Source organism: Mus caroli, unplaced genomic scaffold (assembly GCF_978045245.1).
Source record: "Mus caroli unplaced genomic scaffold, Mus_caroli_1 scaffold_1, whole genome shotgun sequence".
Classification (NCBI taxonomy): domain Eukaryota; kingdom Metazoa; phylum Chordata; class Mammalia; order Rodentia; family Muridae; genus Mus; species Mus caroli.
The window spans coordinates 44,227,325-44,245,832 of record NW_028227256.1 but is presented as its reverse complement, the minus strand read 5'-3'; positions in this window follow the sequence as shown (position 1 = coordinate 44,245,832).

Sequence of the window (18,508 nt, the reverse complement as noted above, 5' to 3'; positions counted from 1 at the left end):
TGGTTATATGCCTGTGACAGATTGCTAAGTGGAAAGAAATGATGCCAGGAAAAATAGAACAGACCGAAAGAAATTGTAGTAAAAATAAAAGAGGAAACCTAAAAGCTTAAAAGTATAAGTAAAATCAAACTATACAGAGATTTTGAAATTAGACTAATGACACATATAAAAAGGTTAGACCATAATGTTAGATGCAAAGAACATATTAAGGTTACACAAGATATATTCAAATGCTCAAACATCTATGTTCAAACGCATAGAAAAAAATCTATACAAAAACTATGAAAGATTAAGCTAGATTAATATGATCACTGTTCTCTGTTCCTTCAGATCCAATCTCCCAGTCTCATCTCCAGGTCTACAGCTGAACACTGTGACAAGTTTCCCTGCTCCTCTGTTCCCACCTTCTATGGATCTCACAGATCTTCCTCTTCTAATCTTCCCTACACTCTATACTTGATTTACCCTAGCCTCCAACCCTAACAACAACCCTAGCCAGAGCAACAAGTTGGCTGACAGCAGATCCACACCTCTCCTCTGCTCCTCCAGATCCAATCCCTCCTCCTTATCTTGTCTCACACCTAGAAAGAAAGAAAGAAGGAAGGAAGGAAGGAAGGAAGGAAGGAAGGAAGGAAGGAAGGAAGTGGGAGGGAGAAAGAGAGAGAGAGAGAGAGAGAGAGAGAGAGAGAGAGAGAGAGAGAGAGAACCACACACACACACACACACCACAAAGTACAAGAAAATTAATAAAATTGTTTAAGGCATGAAAATAGAAATAGAATTGATTACAAAAACCAAGGGAATGCTGGTGAAGTGAAATTTTTGGGAATTCAAACTGCAGAGGCAAGCTTCAGCAAGAGAATATAAGAGATAGAAGAAAGAATCTCAGGCATTGAAGATATAATAGAAAGCATGGGAACTTCAGTGAAAGAAAATACAAAATCTAAAATATTTCCCACATGAAATATTCAGGAAATTTGAGATACTAAGAAAAGACCAAGTTTTGCAATAATAGCAAAGAGGAAAGAAGAGACTACTAGCTCAAAGGGCCAGAAAGTTTTTTCATATTTTTTGTTAGTTAATTATTTTATTTATTTATATTCCAAATGATGCCCCCAGCCCCTCCTTACCAGAGTTTTTTCCCTCATCGCCCCCTTCCTTTGCCTCTGACAGAGTGCCCCGCCCCCTGTATTCCCTAACCTGAGGAATCAAGTCCCTACAACATTAGGCACATCCTCTTCTACTGAGACCAGACAAGGCAGCCATCTGCTACATATGTGCTGCGGGGCCACAGACTAGTTCTTGTATGCATTTTGATAGGTGGCTCAGTTTCTGGGAGCTGCCAGGTGTCCAGGTTATTTAACACTGCTGATCTTCCTGTAGAGTTGCTATCTCCTTCAGTTTCTTTAATTCTTCCATTTTCAACAAAATTATAAGAGAAAATTTTCCTAACCTAAGGTAAGAGATTATTGAAAGGTACAAGAAGCTTACAGAACACCAAATAGACTAGAGAAAAAGGTCTTTTTGCCACATAATAATTAAAACAGTAGACATAAAGATAAAAAAATGAATATTCAAAACTGCAAAGAGAAAAGGTCATGTAACATATATAGGCAGACTTTTCAGAAATATATATGACTTCTCAGTGGAGACTGTGAAAGCCATGGGATAGGCCCTAGATTGATATGCTGCAGACCCTAAGAGACCACAGATATGAGCATAGAATTTTATACCCAGCAAAACCTTCAATCACCATGAATGGAGAAAATAAGATATTCCATGAGTAAAGTCAACTTTAAGCAATATCTATCTACAAACCAAGGGCTTCATATCATACTAGAAGAAAAACTCCAATTTAATAACTTAACTATACCCAAGAAAACACAGGAAACACATAATGTTACACCAGCAAACTCAAAAGAAGAGAAATACATACAACAACAACAACAAAAATAACAAGAATTATAAATTTTTGATCACTGATATCATTCAATATCCAGGCCTCAATTCACCAGTTAAAATACACAAACTAACAGAATGAATGTGTAAACAAACAGAATTCATCCTTCTGCTGCATATAAGAAATTCACCTCAACATCAGAGAGAAATTATCTCACAGTAAAAAGTAGGAAAAAGATACTCTAAACAAATAAGCCTAAGAACCAAGCTAATAGCTAACAAAAACAAGCAAATAAAAGCAAAAACATAAAAACCTTTCAAACTTGTGGAAACAACAAATCTCTACTGAATTAAAAATAGGTCAAGACAGGAATAAAGAAAGAAATTAATGACTTTTTTTAGAATTCAATAAAAGATCACATCATACAGACACTTATTGGACACAATGAAAGATGGTCTAAGAGAAAAGGTCATAGTAATTTCTGCCTACATGAATAAAACATGTAAACAAACATAGACTGGGGTGAACTCATACTAGCAATTTAAGACAAAACTGGAAAGCTCTAGAAAGAAAAGAAATCATAGTCAAGAGGAGTGGATGGCAAGAAATAAACTGAGAGCTGACCTTGGAACTATACAACCAATCAAAAAAACACATGGTGAAACTTGTGGCTCTAGCTATATATGTAGCAGAGGATGGCCTAGTCGATCATCAATGGGAGGAGAGGCCCTTTTTGGTCCTGTGAAGACTCTATGCCCCAGTATAGGGGAATGCCAGGACTAGGAATGGGAGTGGGTGGGGTGGGGAACACGGGGAGGAGAGAGGGGATAGAGGATTTTCGGAGGGGAAAGAAAATATCTAAAAAAAATTTTTTTTTAAAGGGAAGAAAAAGAAACCTGAGAGCTAAAATCAATAAAATAGAGACAAAGAGAACAATACAAAGAATCAATGAAACAAAAAGGTTGTTCTTTGAGAAAATCAGTAAGATCAAAAACCCTTATCCATACTAATTAAAATGTGGAGAGAATATGCAAATTAGTAAAATCAAAAATGAAGAGGTGGACATAACAAGAGACACTAGGAAAATCAGAGAACCATAAGGACACAATTTAAAAACCTGCACTCCATCAAACTGGAAAATCTAAAAGAAATTAATAACTTTCTCAATAGATGCCACTTACCAAAGTTAATCAGATAAGCAATTTAATCAGACCTATATCCCCTAGCAAAATAAAAGCAATCATCAATTCTCCCAACATTAAGGGCCAGACCATTTTAAGCACAAACTTCCATCAGACCTTCAAAGAACAAGTAATGCTAATATCCCTCTCTCTCTCTTAATTCTCTTAATTACTAAGAAACTGAAGAAGTTGAAGGGGATACCAATTAGAAAAGAAGTCAAAAAATATTTATTTGCATAAAATATAACAGTATACATAAGTGACCTTGAAAATTCCACCAGAGAAGTCTCATACCTAGTAAACTGAGCAAAGTAGCTATATTCAAAATTAACTTCAAAAATCAGTAGCCTTCTTTTATATAAATGACCAACAAACGGAAAAAATATCTGAAAAACACCTTTTACAATAGCTTCACACAACAGAAAATATCGTGAGATAATACTAAGCAAATAAATGAAAGAGTTGTATGGTAAAAATCTTCAAGTTTTTGAAGAAAGAAGTAGAAAAAGACAGAAGGTGCAAAGACCTCCCATGCTCATGGATCAAAAGGATTAATATAGTAAAAAGGGCCATCTTACCAATGTAATCCCTATCAAAATCACCAACACAAACCTTGAAAGGGTGATTCTCAACTTCCTATGAAAACACATACACATAGACACAATTGTAAACAACAAAAGAACTGTGGAAGGTCTTACCATTTCTGATCTCAAGTTATACTTCAAACCTACTGAAGAAAGCAACAGGATATTGGCATAAAAAGACATGTTGAGCTGGGCATGGTGGCACACGCCTTTAATCTCAGCACTTGGGAGGCAGAGGAAGATGAATTTCTGAGTTCAAGGCTAGCCTGGTCTGCAAAATGACTTCCAGGACAGCCAGAGCTACACAGAGAAACCCTGTCTCAAAAAACCCTATAAATACATACATACATACATACATACATACATACATACATACATACATACATACATACCTCCACTGCTGGTGGAATTGCAAACTTGTACAACCACTATGGAAGTCAGTCTGGAGGTTCCTCAGAAAATTAGACATAATACTACTGGAAGATCCAACAATACCTCTCCTGGGCATATACCCAGAAGTTCCAACTGATAATAAGGACACATGCTACACTATGTTCATAGCAGCCTTATTTATAATATCCAGAAGCTGGAAAGAATCCAGATATCCCTCAACAGAAGAATGGATACAGAAAATGTTGTACATTTAGACAACTGAGGAGTACTACTCAGCTATTAAAAACAATGGATTTATGAAATTCTTGGACAAATGGATGTATCTGGAGGATATCATCTTTAGTGAGGTAAGCCAATCACAAAAGGAGTCATTAGATATGCACTCACTTGAAAACTCACTGATAAGTGGATATTAGCCCAGAAACATAGAACACCCAAGATACAATTTGCAAAACACAAGAAAATCAAGAAGAGGGAAGACCAATGGGTGGATACTTCATTCCTCCTTAGAATAGGGAACAACTGTTCTCAAGTGTCTGGAATGAAACTGTAAAAAGATGTGTAGCAGTCACTTGCCTTCAAATACCTAGAATTCCACATTCTCCTCTTTAAAAGGCACTTAATGACTGTATCTGGGATATCATGTTCATTGTCTCAGATATAGAAGGCTGAGACAGTACTATTTGGGGCCATCCTGATGTGCCTAGCAAGAACTTAGATCTGGGAATGATATGTTCATATATCATACATATGAGAGAATAATTCTTCCTTACTTTTGCTATGGTAAATTATGTAAAATACTCTCATTTTCTGTTGTACATAGGTCATGTTTTTATAAACATTACAAAATTACAAAAATTTAAGGAGCGCTTGTTTCTTTTGAATAAATATGTAGAATATGAATTAAAAAAAAAGAATAGGGAACAAAATACCCATGAAAGGGTTACAAACTTTGGAGCCGAGACAAAAGGATGGACCATCTAGAGACTACCCCACACAGGGATCCATCCCATAATCAGCCACCAAACCAGACACTATTGCATATGCCAGAAAGATTTTGCTGAAGGAACCCTGTTATAGCTGTCTCATATGAGGCTATGCCAGTGCCTGGCCAATGCAGAAGTGGGTGCTCACAATCATCTATAAGATGAAACACAGAGCCCCAATGGAGAAGCTAGAGAAAGCATCCAAGGAGCTGAAGGGGTCTGCAACCCTATAGGTGGAACAACAATAGGAACTAACCAGTACCCCCAGAGTTCGTATCTCTAGCTGCATATGTAGCAGAAGATGGACTAGTGGACCATCACTGGGAAGAGAGGCCCCTTGGTATTGCAATCTTTATATGCCCCAGTACAGGGGAATGCCAGGGCCAAGAAGAGGGAGTGGGTGGGTAGGGGAGCAGAGTGGGGGGAGAGTATAGGGAACTTTCAGGATAGCATTTGAAATGTATATAAAGAACATTTCTAATAAAAAAAGGTGAAAGAGAGAGAGGGAGGAAGAGAGGGGGAGAGAGAGAGAGAGATATCAAAGGAATCAACTGAAGACCCAGACAAAAAGAGATACATATGGACACCTGAATTTTTTAAAGAAGTAAACAATAATGCAAAAAAATCTATACACAAACAAAGCCTAACTCAAGCCCAAATGGATCAAAGACCTCAACATAAAACCAGACATGCTAAACTTGAGAAAAGATTAAGTGGGAAATAGCCTTGAACACATTGGCACAGGAGACAACCACCTGAACAGAATATCATCAGTAGCACAGGCACTATGATCAACAACAAATAAATGGGACCTCATGAAACTGAAAAGCTTCTGCAAGGCAAAGAATTTATTAATCTGACAAAACAGAAGCCTACAGAACAGGAAAAGTTTTTTTTTTTAACCACATCCAATAAAGGACTAATATTCAAGATATATAAAGAACTCAAGAGACTAGGTATCAAAAAAAAAATAGCTCAATACAAATATGAGGTTACAAATATAAACAGAATTATCAATAGAGGAATTGCAAATGGCTGGGAAACACTTAAAGAAATGTTGAACAACCTTAGTCATCACAGAAATGCAAATCAAATCTGCTATGAGATTTTGTCTTATACCTGTCAGAATGGCTGAGATAAATACCCAAATGACCAATCATGCAGGTGAATACTTGGAGCAAGGGGAATACTCCATTGCTGGTGAGAGTACAAACTTGTAAATCCTCTATAGAAATCAGTGTGGTCTCTGGGCATCCATCCTATATACAGTCACCAAACCCAAACACTATTGTGGATGCCAACAAGTGCTTGCTGACAGGAGCCTGATATAGCTGTCTCCTGAGAGACTCTGCCAGAGCCTGACAAATACAGAGGTGGATGCTCTCAGCTAACCATCGGACTGAGCACGGGTCACCAGTGGAGGAGTTAGAGAAATGACTGAAGGAGCTGAAGTGGTTTTCAAACCCATAGGAAGAACAACAATATCAACCAACCAGACCCCTCCCCCCAAAGCTCCCACGGACTAAAGCTCCAACCAAGGAGTACACATGAGGTGACCCATGGCTTCAGCCGCATATGTAGCAGAGGATGGCCTTGTCGGGCATCAAAGGGAGGAGAGCCCCTTGGTCTTGTGAAAGCTGAATGCCCCCAGCGTAAGGGAATGCCAGGGCGGGGAGGCAGGCAGATGGGAGTGGGTGCGTGGGCAGGGGGTGGCGTTGAGAAATCAGTGTGGAGGTCCCTCAAAAAGATGGGTATCAATCTGCCTCGCTATGTAGCTGTACCAACCTTGCACATATACCCAAAGAATCCTCCATCTTATCACAGGGACACTTGGTAAACCATGTTCATTGCTGCTCTACTCATAATATTTATCCCCGGAAGGGGGAAATATAATAAATTCTGGAGCCGTGGGTCAAGGTAGGGATGAGAATGGAGGGATCAGATAGGAAGCAGGAGGGAAATGAAATTGAGGGACAGAATGAAGGAAGATATAGATTGATTTCAATGGCATTTGAGTGGCAATACAGAAACCTAGTGCAGTAGAAACTTCCTATTATATATGAAGGTGATCCTAATGAAGTCTCCAAATAATGAGGGAGATGGAATCCCTATCATCCATCTCTTTCCATTAAGCAATCTTCCAGTGAAAGGACTGGGGTTTATTCAAGTGAGTTGTTGGCTAAAAAGGTCCACGGAAATCCCCAAACAACCCTGGCTATTGCCAAGAGAATAGGTGGCTCTCCATAAAATGACAAGGCCCCATTATTCTCACAATTTGTTGAACATGAAGAGGATCAGCTGGTGCCCACTAGAACTTTGACCTCCAGGTTCTAGTGTCAATGACATGGAAAGGTACTCTACACAGCCTACCAAAGGAGAAAAATTAACACCAACCCAACAACAAACCCTTTAATCTACAATCTGTCTTGCCTAAAAATATGTTAGGGCAATGGTGGTATAAACTTTGTAGGAGTAACCAACCAATGTCTCATTTGACTTAAGGCTCACCGTATGAGATGAAACCCACACCACTGTTGATGGCCAAGAACAAGAGTCTAGATAGCCCACAGAGCTAGGGGAGTAACAAAATCTACTGGCCTAAAAAAAGTAGAATAATAACTCAGTGGTATTCTGCTATATTAATAGATCAATGCCTTTTGCACCATCATCAGTGCGGGTTAATCTTGCAGCATATGGGAACGCATATATAGAGAGACCCACAGCAAGGCAGTAGGCAAAAACCTTGGAACACAAGCTCTCAATAAATTCCCACCCCTTTCTTTATGTAATATTCTTTAAAGAGACACAATAAAGGTCTTCCTCGTCTTAGAAAGTACTTCCTGTGTAAGTTCACTAATTAGAGACTTCTTTCTGATAATGAGTTCCTCTTTTAAAATGCAAATGCATCAAATATTCAAATAATAAAAAATGAGTAGAGAATATACAGGAGGGCACAAATGCCTAATAAACATTAAATGAAAGTTCAACATCATTAATAAACAAAGGAATGATAATTAAAATGGTATTAGTTTTCCTATGAACTTGCAAAACTTCTCATAGCAGTTTTTAGCACCAACTGGGGTATAAGCAAGAGATATGTGTGCCTCTCATAAATTGCTATGAGAAATACTGAAAATTTGATATTAACTCTCTGAGAGCACAAACTATTCTGTGACTTTGGACTCAGACATTCTATTTCTAGGAATCTAATATAAAAAATAATAATATCTATCAGTAAAATAGCATATTTTCTGTTCAATGCTGCATATTTTACTCCCAAAGAATTTTAAAAACTTAATCCAGAGTAAAGAGAAACAAAATTAATTAAAAAAAAATTCAGTTCAGTAAAATCGTGCTTACTTTTTGCAGTTATTTGCTTTGAATCTGAAAGATTCCCCACAGGCTGATTATTTAAGCAATTGGTCTGCTACTAGTGATGCCTAGGGAGAGGCTATGAGGCCCTTAGCAAGTAGGGTGAGCTTGAGGAAGTGAATTGGCAGGATTGAATTGGGGGTTATAGCCTGGCCCTACCTCCAACTTCTCTCTCTCTCTCTCTCTCTCTCTCTCTCTATATATATATATATATATATATATATATATATATATATATGTATATATATATATATGGACTGGACCTAGTCTCCATACACACACACACACATATATATACACACACAGAGAGACCCACTTAAGAGGAGAGTAAATATATATATATATATATATATATATATATATATATATATATCCTGAAAAGAATTAATAGGTGGTACATTGGTCTGAAATTAGTAAAAATAAAACACATTTTAAAATAAAAAATAAATTCTAAACTTTTAATTTTAATTTTAAGTTTAATATAATTAATCATGGTATTATTTATAATTATGTACTAATTCACATGTATATATATAGATAGATGATAGATACATAGACTGATTGATGATAGATAGATAGATAGATAGGATAGATGATAGATAGATAGATAGATAGATAGATAGATAGATAGATAGATAGATCATGAAGTTCAAAACTTCGAAGATATTTTCAAAGCATTGAATTAATGCATATGCATGCACACACATGTTAGCTAACATATCTAGGGTGCTCAATTACCAATTATCATAGGAACCATGGCGAAGGCATTTAATTGAGCCTGCTTAATAGAATAATTTTTTTCTTTTTTAGAATTAAAACATTTCTTTTTTTACTTGGATATTTTATTTATTTACATTTCAAATGTTATCCCTTTCCCAGTTTCCCCTCTTCAAACCCCTTAACCTGCTTCTATGGGGATGCCCTCCCACCCACCTACCCACTCCTGCCTCACTACCCTTGCATTCCTCTATACTGGGGCATCAAACCTTCATAGGACCAAGGGCTTTCTCTCCCATTGATGCCAGATAAGGCCCTTCAGATCCTTAAATCCTTCCCCTAACTCCTCCATTGGGGTCCCTGTGCTCAGTCCAGTGGTTGACTGCCATCATACCCATCTGTACTGGTCACTATCTGGCAGAGCCTTTCAGGAGACAGTTATATCAGACTACTTTTCAGCATGCACTTCTTGGCATCAGCAATAGTGTATACATGTAGGATGGATCCCCAGGTGGGGCAGTCTCTGGGTGGCCTTTCATTCAGTCTCTGCTCCACTCTTTGTCCCTGTATTTCCTTTAGACAGGAGCAATTCTGGGTTAAAATTTTGGAGGTGGGTGGGCGACACCTTCCCTCAACTGGGGGGCCATGCCTAACCTCTAGATATGGTCTCTACAGGTTGTACCTCCCCTATGTGGGGTATTTCAGCTAATGTAATCCCCATGAAGTCCTGAGAGGCTCTTGAATTACTGACCCTCTGTACATCTCCTCCATCTCCTCCCATATCTGATTCTGCCCCTCTTTTCCCCTCCCCTTCTTCTCTTCCTTCCAAGTCCCTCCTACCTTCTACTTCCCTTGATTATTTTGTTCCCCCTTCTTAGTGAGACTTAAATATTCACTCTTTGGTCTTCCTGCCTCTTGATCTTCATGTGGTCTGTGAGTTGTATCGTGGGTATTCCACATTCTTTGGCTAATATTCACTTATCAGTGAGTACAAACATGTGTGGTCTTCTGTGACTGAGTTACATCACTCAGAATGATATTTTCTAGATCCATCCATTTGCCTGCAAATTACATGAATTTCAGGGAAATTTCCAATTTGTATACTTTTGTTGTGTAATAGATCTAGCTAGAACTTCAAGTTTCATATTAAATAGATAGGAAGGGAGCAGGTAGCCTTGTCTAGTCCCTGATTTTAGTGGGATTGCTTCTTCAAGTTTCTCTCCATTTAGTTTGATGTTGGCTACTGGTTTGCTGAATATTGTTTTTACTATGTTTACATACGGGCCTTGAATTCCTGATCTTTCCAAGACTTTTAACATGAAAGGATGTTGAATTTTGTCAAATGCTTTTTCAGCATCTAATGAAATGATCACATTTTTTTTAATTGAGTTTGTTTATATAGTGGATTACATTGATGGATTTCCATATATTGAACCATTTCTGTATCCCTGGGATGAAGCCTGTTTGATTGTGGTGAATGATCCTTTTGATGTGTTCTTGGATTCAATATGCAAGAAATTTAATGAGTAATTTTACATTGATATTTATAAGGAAAATTGATCTGAAGTTATCTTTCTTAGTTGGGTCTTTGTGAGGCTTTGGTATCAGCATAACTGTGGATTCATAGAACAAATTGGATAATGTTCCCTCTGTTTCTATTCTATGGAATAGTTTGAAGAGTATTGGTATTAGGTCTTCTTTGAAGGTCTGATAGAATTCTGCACCAAACCCATACTGAGCTTTTTGTTGTTGTTGTTGAGAGACTGAATGACTGCATCTATTTCTTTAAGGGTTATGATACTGTTTAGATGGGTTTTCTGGTCCTATTTAACTTTAGTACATGGTATCTGTCTGGAAAATTGTCTATTCCAGATTTTCCAGTTTTGCTGAAGATTTTTTGATTTCCTCAGTTTTTGTTTTATCTCCCTTTTCATTTCTGATTTTGTTAAATTGGATGCTGTCTCTGTGCCCTCTGGCTAGTCCTGCTAAAGGTTTATCTTGTTGATTTTCTCAAAGAACCAGCTCCTGGTTTGGTTAAATTTTTTATAGCTCTTTTTATTTCCACTTGGTTGATAACAGCCCGAAGTTTGATTATTTCCTGCCCTCTACTCCTCTTGGGTGAATTTACTTCCTTTTGTTCTAGAGCTTTTAGGCATGCTGTCAAGCTGCTAGGGTATGCTCTCTCTAGTTTCTTTTTAGTGGCACTCAGAGCTATGAGTTTTCTTCTTAGGACTGTTTTCATTGTGTCCCATAAGTTTAGGTATGCTGTGTCTTCATTTTCATTAAACTCTAAAAAGTCTTTAATTTCTTTCTTTATTTCTTTCTTGACCAAGTTATCATTGAGTAGAGTGTTGTTCAGCTTCCATGTGTATGTGGAATTTCTATTATTTATGTTGTTATTGAAGATCAGCCTTAGTCCATGGTGATCTGATAGGATGCATGGGATAATTTCAATATTTTTGTATCTGTTGAGGCCTGTTTTGTGACCAATTATATGGTCGATTTTGGAGAAGGTATCCTTTTGTTTTAGGATGAAATGTTCTGTAGATATCTGTTAAACCCATTTGTTTCATAACTTCTGTTAGTTTCAATGTGTCTCTGTTTAGTTTCTGATTCCCGGATCTGTCCATTGATGAGAGTGGATACTGTTGAAGTCTCCCACTATTATTGTGTGAGGTGCAATGTGTGCTTTGAGCTTTACTAGAGTTCCCTTAATGAATGTGGATACCCTTGAATTTGGAGCATAGATATTCAGAATTGAGAGTTCATCTTGGAAGATTTTACCTTTGAGGAGTATGAAGTGTCCCTCCTTGTCTTTTTAGATAACTTTGGGTTGGAAGTCAATTTTATTCTATATTAGAATGGCTACTCCAGCTTGTTTCTTCAGACTGTTTGCTTGGAAAATTGTTTTCTAGCCTTTCACTCTGAGGTAGTGTCTGTCTTTGTCCCTGAGGTGGGTTCCCTGTATGCAGCAAAATGTTGGGTCCTGCCTATGTAGCCAGTCTGTTAGTCTATTTTTTTTTAATTAGGGAATTGAGTACATTGATTTTAAGAGATATTAAGGAAAAGTAATTGCTGCTTCCTGTTATTTCTGTTGTTAGAGTTGGGATTCCGTTCTTGCGGCTATCTTCTTTTAGGTTTTTTGGAGGATTACTTTCTTGCTTTTTGTAGGGCATAATTTCCCTCCTTGAGTTGGAGTTTTCCCTTTATTATCCTTTGTAGGGCTGGGCTTGTAGAAAGATATTGTGTAAATTTGGTTTTGTTATGGAATGTCTTGGTTTCTCCATCTATGGTAATTGATAGTTTTGCTGGATATCATAGCTTGGGCTGGCATTTGTGTTCTCTTAGGGTCTGTATGACCTCTTCCTAGGATCTTCATGCTTTCATAGTCTCTGGTGAGAGAAGTCTGGTGTAATACTGATAGGTCTGCCTTTACACGTTACTTGACTAAGGTCACTTACTGCTTTTAATATTCTTTCTTTGTTTTGTGCATTTGGTGTTTAGACTATTATGTGATGGAAGAAATTTCTTTTCTGGTCCAATCTATTTTGAGATCCGTAGGGTTCTTATATGTTTATGGGCATCTCTTTCCTTAGGTTAGGGAAGTTTTCTTCTATAATTTTGTTGAAGATATCTACTGGCCCATTAAGTTGGGAATGTTTGCTCTCTTCTATACCTATTACCCTTAGGTTTCCTCTTCTCGTTTTTCCCGAATTTCCTGGATGTTTTGGGTTAGCAGCTTTTTCCATTTTGCACTTTCTTTGACTGTTGTGTCAATGTTTTCTATGATATCTTCTGCACCTGAGATTCCCTCTTCTATCTCTTGTATTCTGTGGGTGATACTTGTATCTATGACTCTTGATCTCTATCCTAGGTTTTCTCTTTAGGGTTGCCTACCTTTGTCCTTTCTTTACTGTTTCTATTGCCGTCTTTAGATCCTAGGTGGTTTTTTTCAATTCCTTCATCTATTTGCTTGTATTTTCCTGTAATTCTTTAAGGAATTTTTGTGTTTCCTCTTTAAGGGCTTTTACCTGTTTACCTGTGTTCTCCTGTATTTCCTAAAGGGAGTTATTTATGTCCTCTATCATCATCATGGATGTGGTTTTAAATCAGAGTTTTGCTTTTCAGTGTCTTGGGGTATCCAGGGCTTGCTGTGTTGGGGGAACTGGGTTCTGATGATGCCAAGTAGCCTTGCTTTCTGCTGCTCATATTCTTGCTCTTGCTTTTTGCAATCTGGTTATCTCTAGTGTTAGCTGGACTTGCTGTCTCTGACTGTGGCTTTTCCCTCTTGTAAACCTAGGTGTCAGTATCCCTGGAAGATGAGTTCTCTCTAGAAGGAATTTGGGTATGACAAGCTGTGGCCAACCATTCCCTGGTTCCCATGTCCTGATAGCTCTGGACAGATCCTTTTTTTTTTTTTTTTTTTTTACAGGAATTTGAACAGAAGAGGTGGTCTCACCTGTGCTCTCAGGTGTGTCAGCACTCTTGGGAGACCAGCTCTCTCCCTGTGGCATCTGAGTACAGAGTGCTGTGGTACAAAGTCAGCACCAGGTGCAGATGGCAGTAGAGTACATTTTTATAATGTCCTGAAAAGAATTAACAGATGGTACATTGGTCTGAAGTTAGGGAAAAAAACATATTTTAAAATAAAAAAATAAATTCTAAATTCTTAATTTTATATACAATTAAATTTTTATTTTATTTATAATTATGTAATAATTCTTGCCATTTTCTAAAACAAACATATACCCAAATAAATTGCTTCATAAAGCTTTTCACCTCCAGCCTAATGTTTCCAACGGAGTCATAGATTTCTTTCCTTTTTCTTCTTTTCTTTTCTTTTTTTATTAATCAATTTATTCACTTTACATTCCACTCTCAGCCCCGTTCCTTCCTCTCCTTTCAGTCGCACCCTCACAAATCCCCCCCCATTACTCCCTCCCCTTCTCCTCAAAAGAAAAGAAGCCTCACATTTGGTACCACCCTGCCTTAGGTCATCTTGACCCAGCAGGACTAAGCACACCTCTCCTACTAAGGTTGAACCAGGCAACCCAACTAGCAGAAGGAGATTTAATGGCAGGTAGCAGAGTCAGAGATAGCACTTGCTCCAATTGTTGAGGGACCCACATGAAGGCCAAGGTTTAGATCTGTTACATAGGTGTAGGGAGTCTAGGTTCAGTTTATGCATGCTCTTTGATTGGTGGTTCAGTCCCTGTGAGCCCCCTGGCCCAGGTTAGTTGACTGTATGTCTTCTTGTGGTGCCTTAACCCCTCTGCTTACTAAATCCTACCCTCAAGACTTCTATAAGACTCCTTGAACTCTGCCTGATGTGTGGGTCTGTGCATCTGTTTCCATCAGCTGCTGGATGAAGCCTTTCAGGAAACAGTTGTGCTAGGCTTCCATCTGTAAGCATAGCAGAGTATCATTAAGAATGTCAAGGGTGGGTACTCTTTCATGTGATGGGTCTCAAGTTGGGCCACTCATTGGTTGACTGTCCCCTCAGTCTCTGCTCCATGTTTATCCTTGCACATCTTGTAGGTAAGGCAAATTGTTTGGGTCAAAGGTTTGGTGGTTGAGTGAATTGTTTTCTTTAAAATCACCCAAAAGATGATCCAATTTTTCAAAAGCACTCCTAATTCTTTGATACTGAAATCCTTCTCTTTTGAAACTCTGTTTGGTGCTTTGACTATTATGTCTTAATTCAACTGTCAACTTGTCTCACTTTTCTAAGCCTCGCTTACTGTGCTTTGCATGTGATTAGGAGGTTCTCTAATGACATTGACACACTATAGAGCTGTGTGCAGTGTTTTCCACTGTTGAAATTGATTATAATTTTACTTGCAATACTTGAATGCATATTCCTTTCTACAATAACCAGGAAAGATAATGACTACCAAAGAGTATTTGGTAGAAAGCCAAATGCATCTGCTAATGTAACAGACAATTTTATTTCTCTGAGAGTGTTAAAGCCAGCAATAGAATGTAAGTACTAACAAGCACTGTCTGTGCTGGATATGTTTGTGGTAGAACATCCCACCACTGGCCACAGGAGCCACTGAGGCTTTTGGAAAGGATTCAGGAACCACTATGAAGAAAGCACACACCCCATACCCAACTCCTCTTCCTATACCCCACCCCATACCCCACACCCTATTCCACACCACACCACATCTCATAACACACACCCCACACCCCTGCCACACTCTGTACCAGATATCTAGAGAGACTGGGGAAGTTCCTTGTCAAGGAATTCAACTACAGTAATAACCACATAAAGAGTGATCAGAGCAGGGAATGAAGATTTGAGTTGGTTCTAGGGAACACAGACACTTTTACCGATCCTTTAGTGTGCATGTTTAAAAGAGTCTTGCTGTCAACTGCTAAGGACAGTATTAATATATTGGCGGTGACTGGAATGAGTGTTCTCTGTGTGTAAAAGCACTTTGTGCTCTTTTAGAGAACCTGAATCCAGTCCCCAGCACACAAATCAGACAGCTCAAACCCTCCTGTAACTCCAGGTCTAGATGGATCTGATGTTCTCTTCTGGCTTCAGTGAGCACTGTACACACTTAACACAGCTCAGGGCATGTAGGGAAAAATAATTGTTTTAAAATGATATTGATTAAAGAGAGAGAAAGCAACTTAAAAAACACAGAGAAAGATCTCTGACCACTTTAACATGTTGCCAATAGCCCTGAGAGTTACCACACACAAGTATAATATCTTTCCTTTCTTACAGGTCCTAAATTTCAACACTAATTCCTGCAATTAGTGTTTGTTAAGTGCAGCTCTATGCTATCTCATTTTCACAATGAGACACAGACAGTAAGATACAGGCTTAATTGTAAAGTACTTCTTCATAGTAGATGGACTCCCATTATTTCCAGCCTTATTACATATCTCCACAAATCTAATCTCACTTAAACATTTCTAGGCTCCTTATTAAGTTACTTTTGACTTGTATAACTTGCTAAAAATTCATTAAAGAGTTCATTAATTTTTCACCAATCTATAAACCTTATCACTGCAGTTTTTATTAGCTAAGATATAATTAACTAGGCCTGACTTTTTAATTTTAGGGACAAGTCATTTACCTACATTATCAACAGTTTTATAATAATTACATTTTTACTCCATCAGATTTCTCTTCAAATTATGACCTGTAATTAGAATTGTGCACTTAATATCTCATAGCCATAGTGACATATACTTCTGCTTTCTGTTACTCTCACTCTGTAAGTAATAAATATCTTGTAATTTGTCTGTTTTAAAGAAATCAATAACAATAGTAGGCCACAATCACAGAATTTATTATAGACATGTGTACTAATGTAAAACTTTAATCTTCATTTCCTGATATTTATACTTTATGCATGTTGTCCTTCACATCTACCTGTTTAACATCCATAGATTTAACATCAATTAAAAATATGCTAAATTGGCTGGGCGTGGCGGTGCACGCCTTTAATCCCAGCCCTCAGGAGGCAGAGGCAGGCAGATTTCTGAGTTCGAGGCCAGCCTGGTCTACAAAGTGAGTTCCAGGACAGCCAGGGTTACACAGAGAAACCCTGTCTCAAAAAAACCAAAAAAAAAGAAAGAAAGAAAAGAAAAAGCTAAATAGCATGTATGTGTACTGGACATGATTTTTCGTTGTCACTATAACTACTTACATAGCATTTGCATTACAGTTGAAATAATCTATATCTATCTCAAGTCTATGAGAAAATATATACAGAGTATGCCCTTTTAAATAAAGGAAACTGACTTGAACACCAATATGTAGAGGGAGGTGTTATTTCCTTAATTGGTTCTTGATTGTGTCAATAAAAAAGGCAGAAGTCACTTGTTGGGCAAAAGGAAAAAAGATGGGACTTCCAGATCCCAGGACGAAGAGAAGGGACACAGTGAAGGAAGAAGAATTCAGACCAGTAGGAAGCAGCGGTCATTTAAGGTCTTGGGCACCTTGAGTTTGTAGCTTCCACAGCCAGCAGGGGCTAAGGATGTTGGCAAGAGCTAACTGATAGGATAGGGCAGAAAATCCTTTGCCCAGCCATTGAGTTATCTGGCTAGTTTTAAAATAATAAATCTGTCTGGTGTTTTCCATCTATGGAGCTAAGGTGTGCAGGAGAAAGAAGGCAGTCTGTGCGGTTGTTGGCAGCTTGGAGAAGCTAGCCAGGAGGGGCTGAGGGATCAGAGCTCCCAGGGAAAAATGGTCAGCTGGCCATTGGTGCAGCTGAGTGAGACCCTCAGCAGCTCACCTCGGAACCTAGCCAGGAGCATGAGCAGAGCTCCTGGGAAAGTGGAAGTGTGATTAAAAGAAAAAAAAATTATACACTACACTAATGGATATGGCTGTCCACACAGACACTGAAATCAGTCTCTAGTGGATACAGAGGGATGAGTTAATATCCACTGGTTAACCAATTTCATCATGTAGGAAAATCCAAATTAGCAGAAAGAAAATGAATAGTGTCATCTCATGACGAGATTTGATATTAACTCTGTCAGCAGCTTCAGAGGCAATCCTTTGGAGATTTAGTTCATTGGAATCATTAAAGACAACAAATATATAATCACTCCAGTATGGTTTCTTATGTCTAATTCTAGAATCTCTATAAATTGTTTTCCTGCAAAGATACAACACAAATTTTCATAATTGGTAAGTGGACAAATAATGACATCAACTTAGGCTTGGCCTTATATTTCCCTTGAGATTGTTTTAAAATTCTGGCAAGCTTAAATGGCAATCATTCATTTTTGCTTATTTGCTTGCAACTTGTAAATCAGTACGTTCAGTCATATAAAATGTTGATTATAATAGTTATTCGTATTTTAAAATAAATATTTTTAAATGATAAATCTTTAGAGTTTGCTTTAAACTATGTCCATTTAGCATAATAATAACATATTTCCTGTCTAGCCAAAGATTCTTGCCAACTATGGGTTTCATCTTGTGGAGCAGGATTTGAGTCCAAGCAGAATATGCTTGGTTTATGTTTATGCCAACACTGCACCAGGGAGCATGTTTATCCAGAATGGTCATTATTGTGTCTTGTAGAATTCACCACTAAGAAAGATTGATGGTTACATTTCTCCTCCAGCATTATGTATAACATCTTAAGGCACTAAAGCTAGCTAATAGAGATAATGTTTCCAAGTTAGTACCAGCCTGATTTCTCCATGTTCTATGACTCAAGTGAGAAGTGTCTTCAACAATAGGATTTTTTCCAACATGTTCAGAGGGTAACCAAGAGCATCATCAATAGCCTGTGGTATTTGGGAGACTTTGAGACATCAGTGTCCAACAAACCAAAAGAATTAATCCATTTTCAGCATCCAGCCCTCCATTTTTATTTGGTAGCATGTGGTATCTAG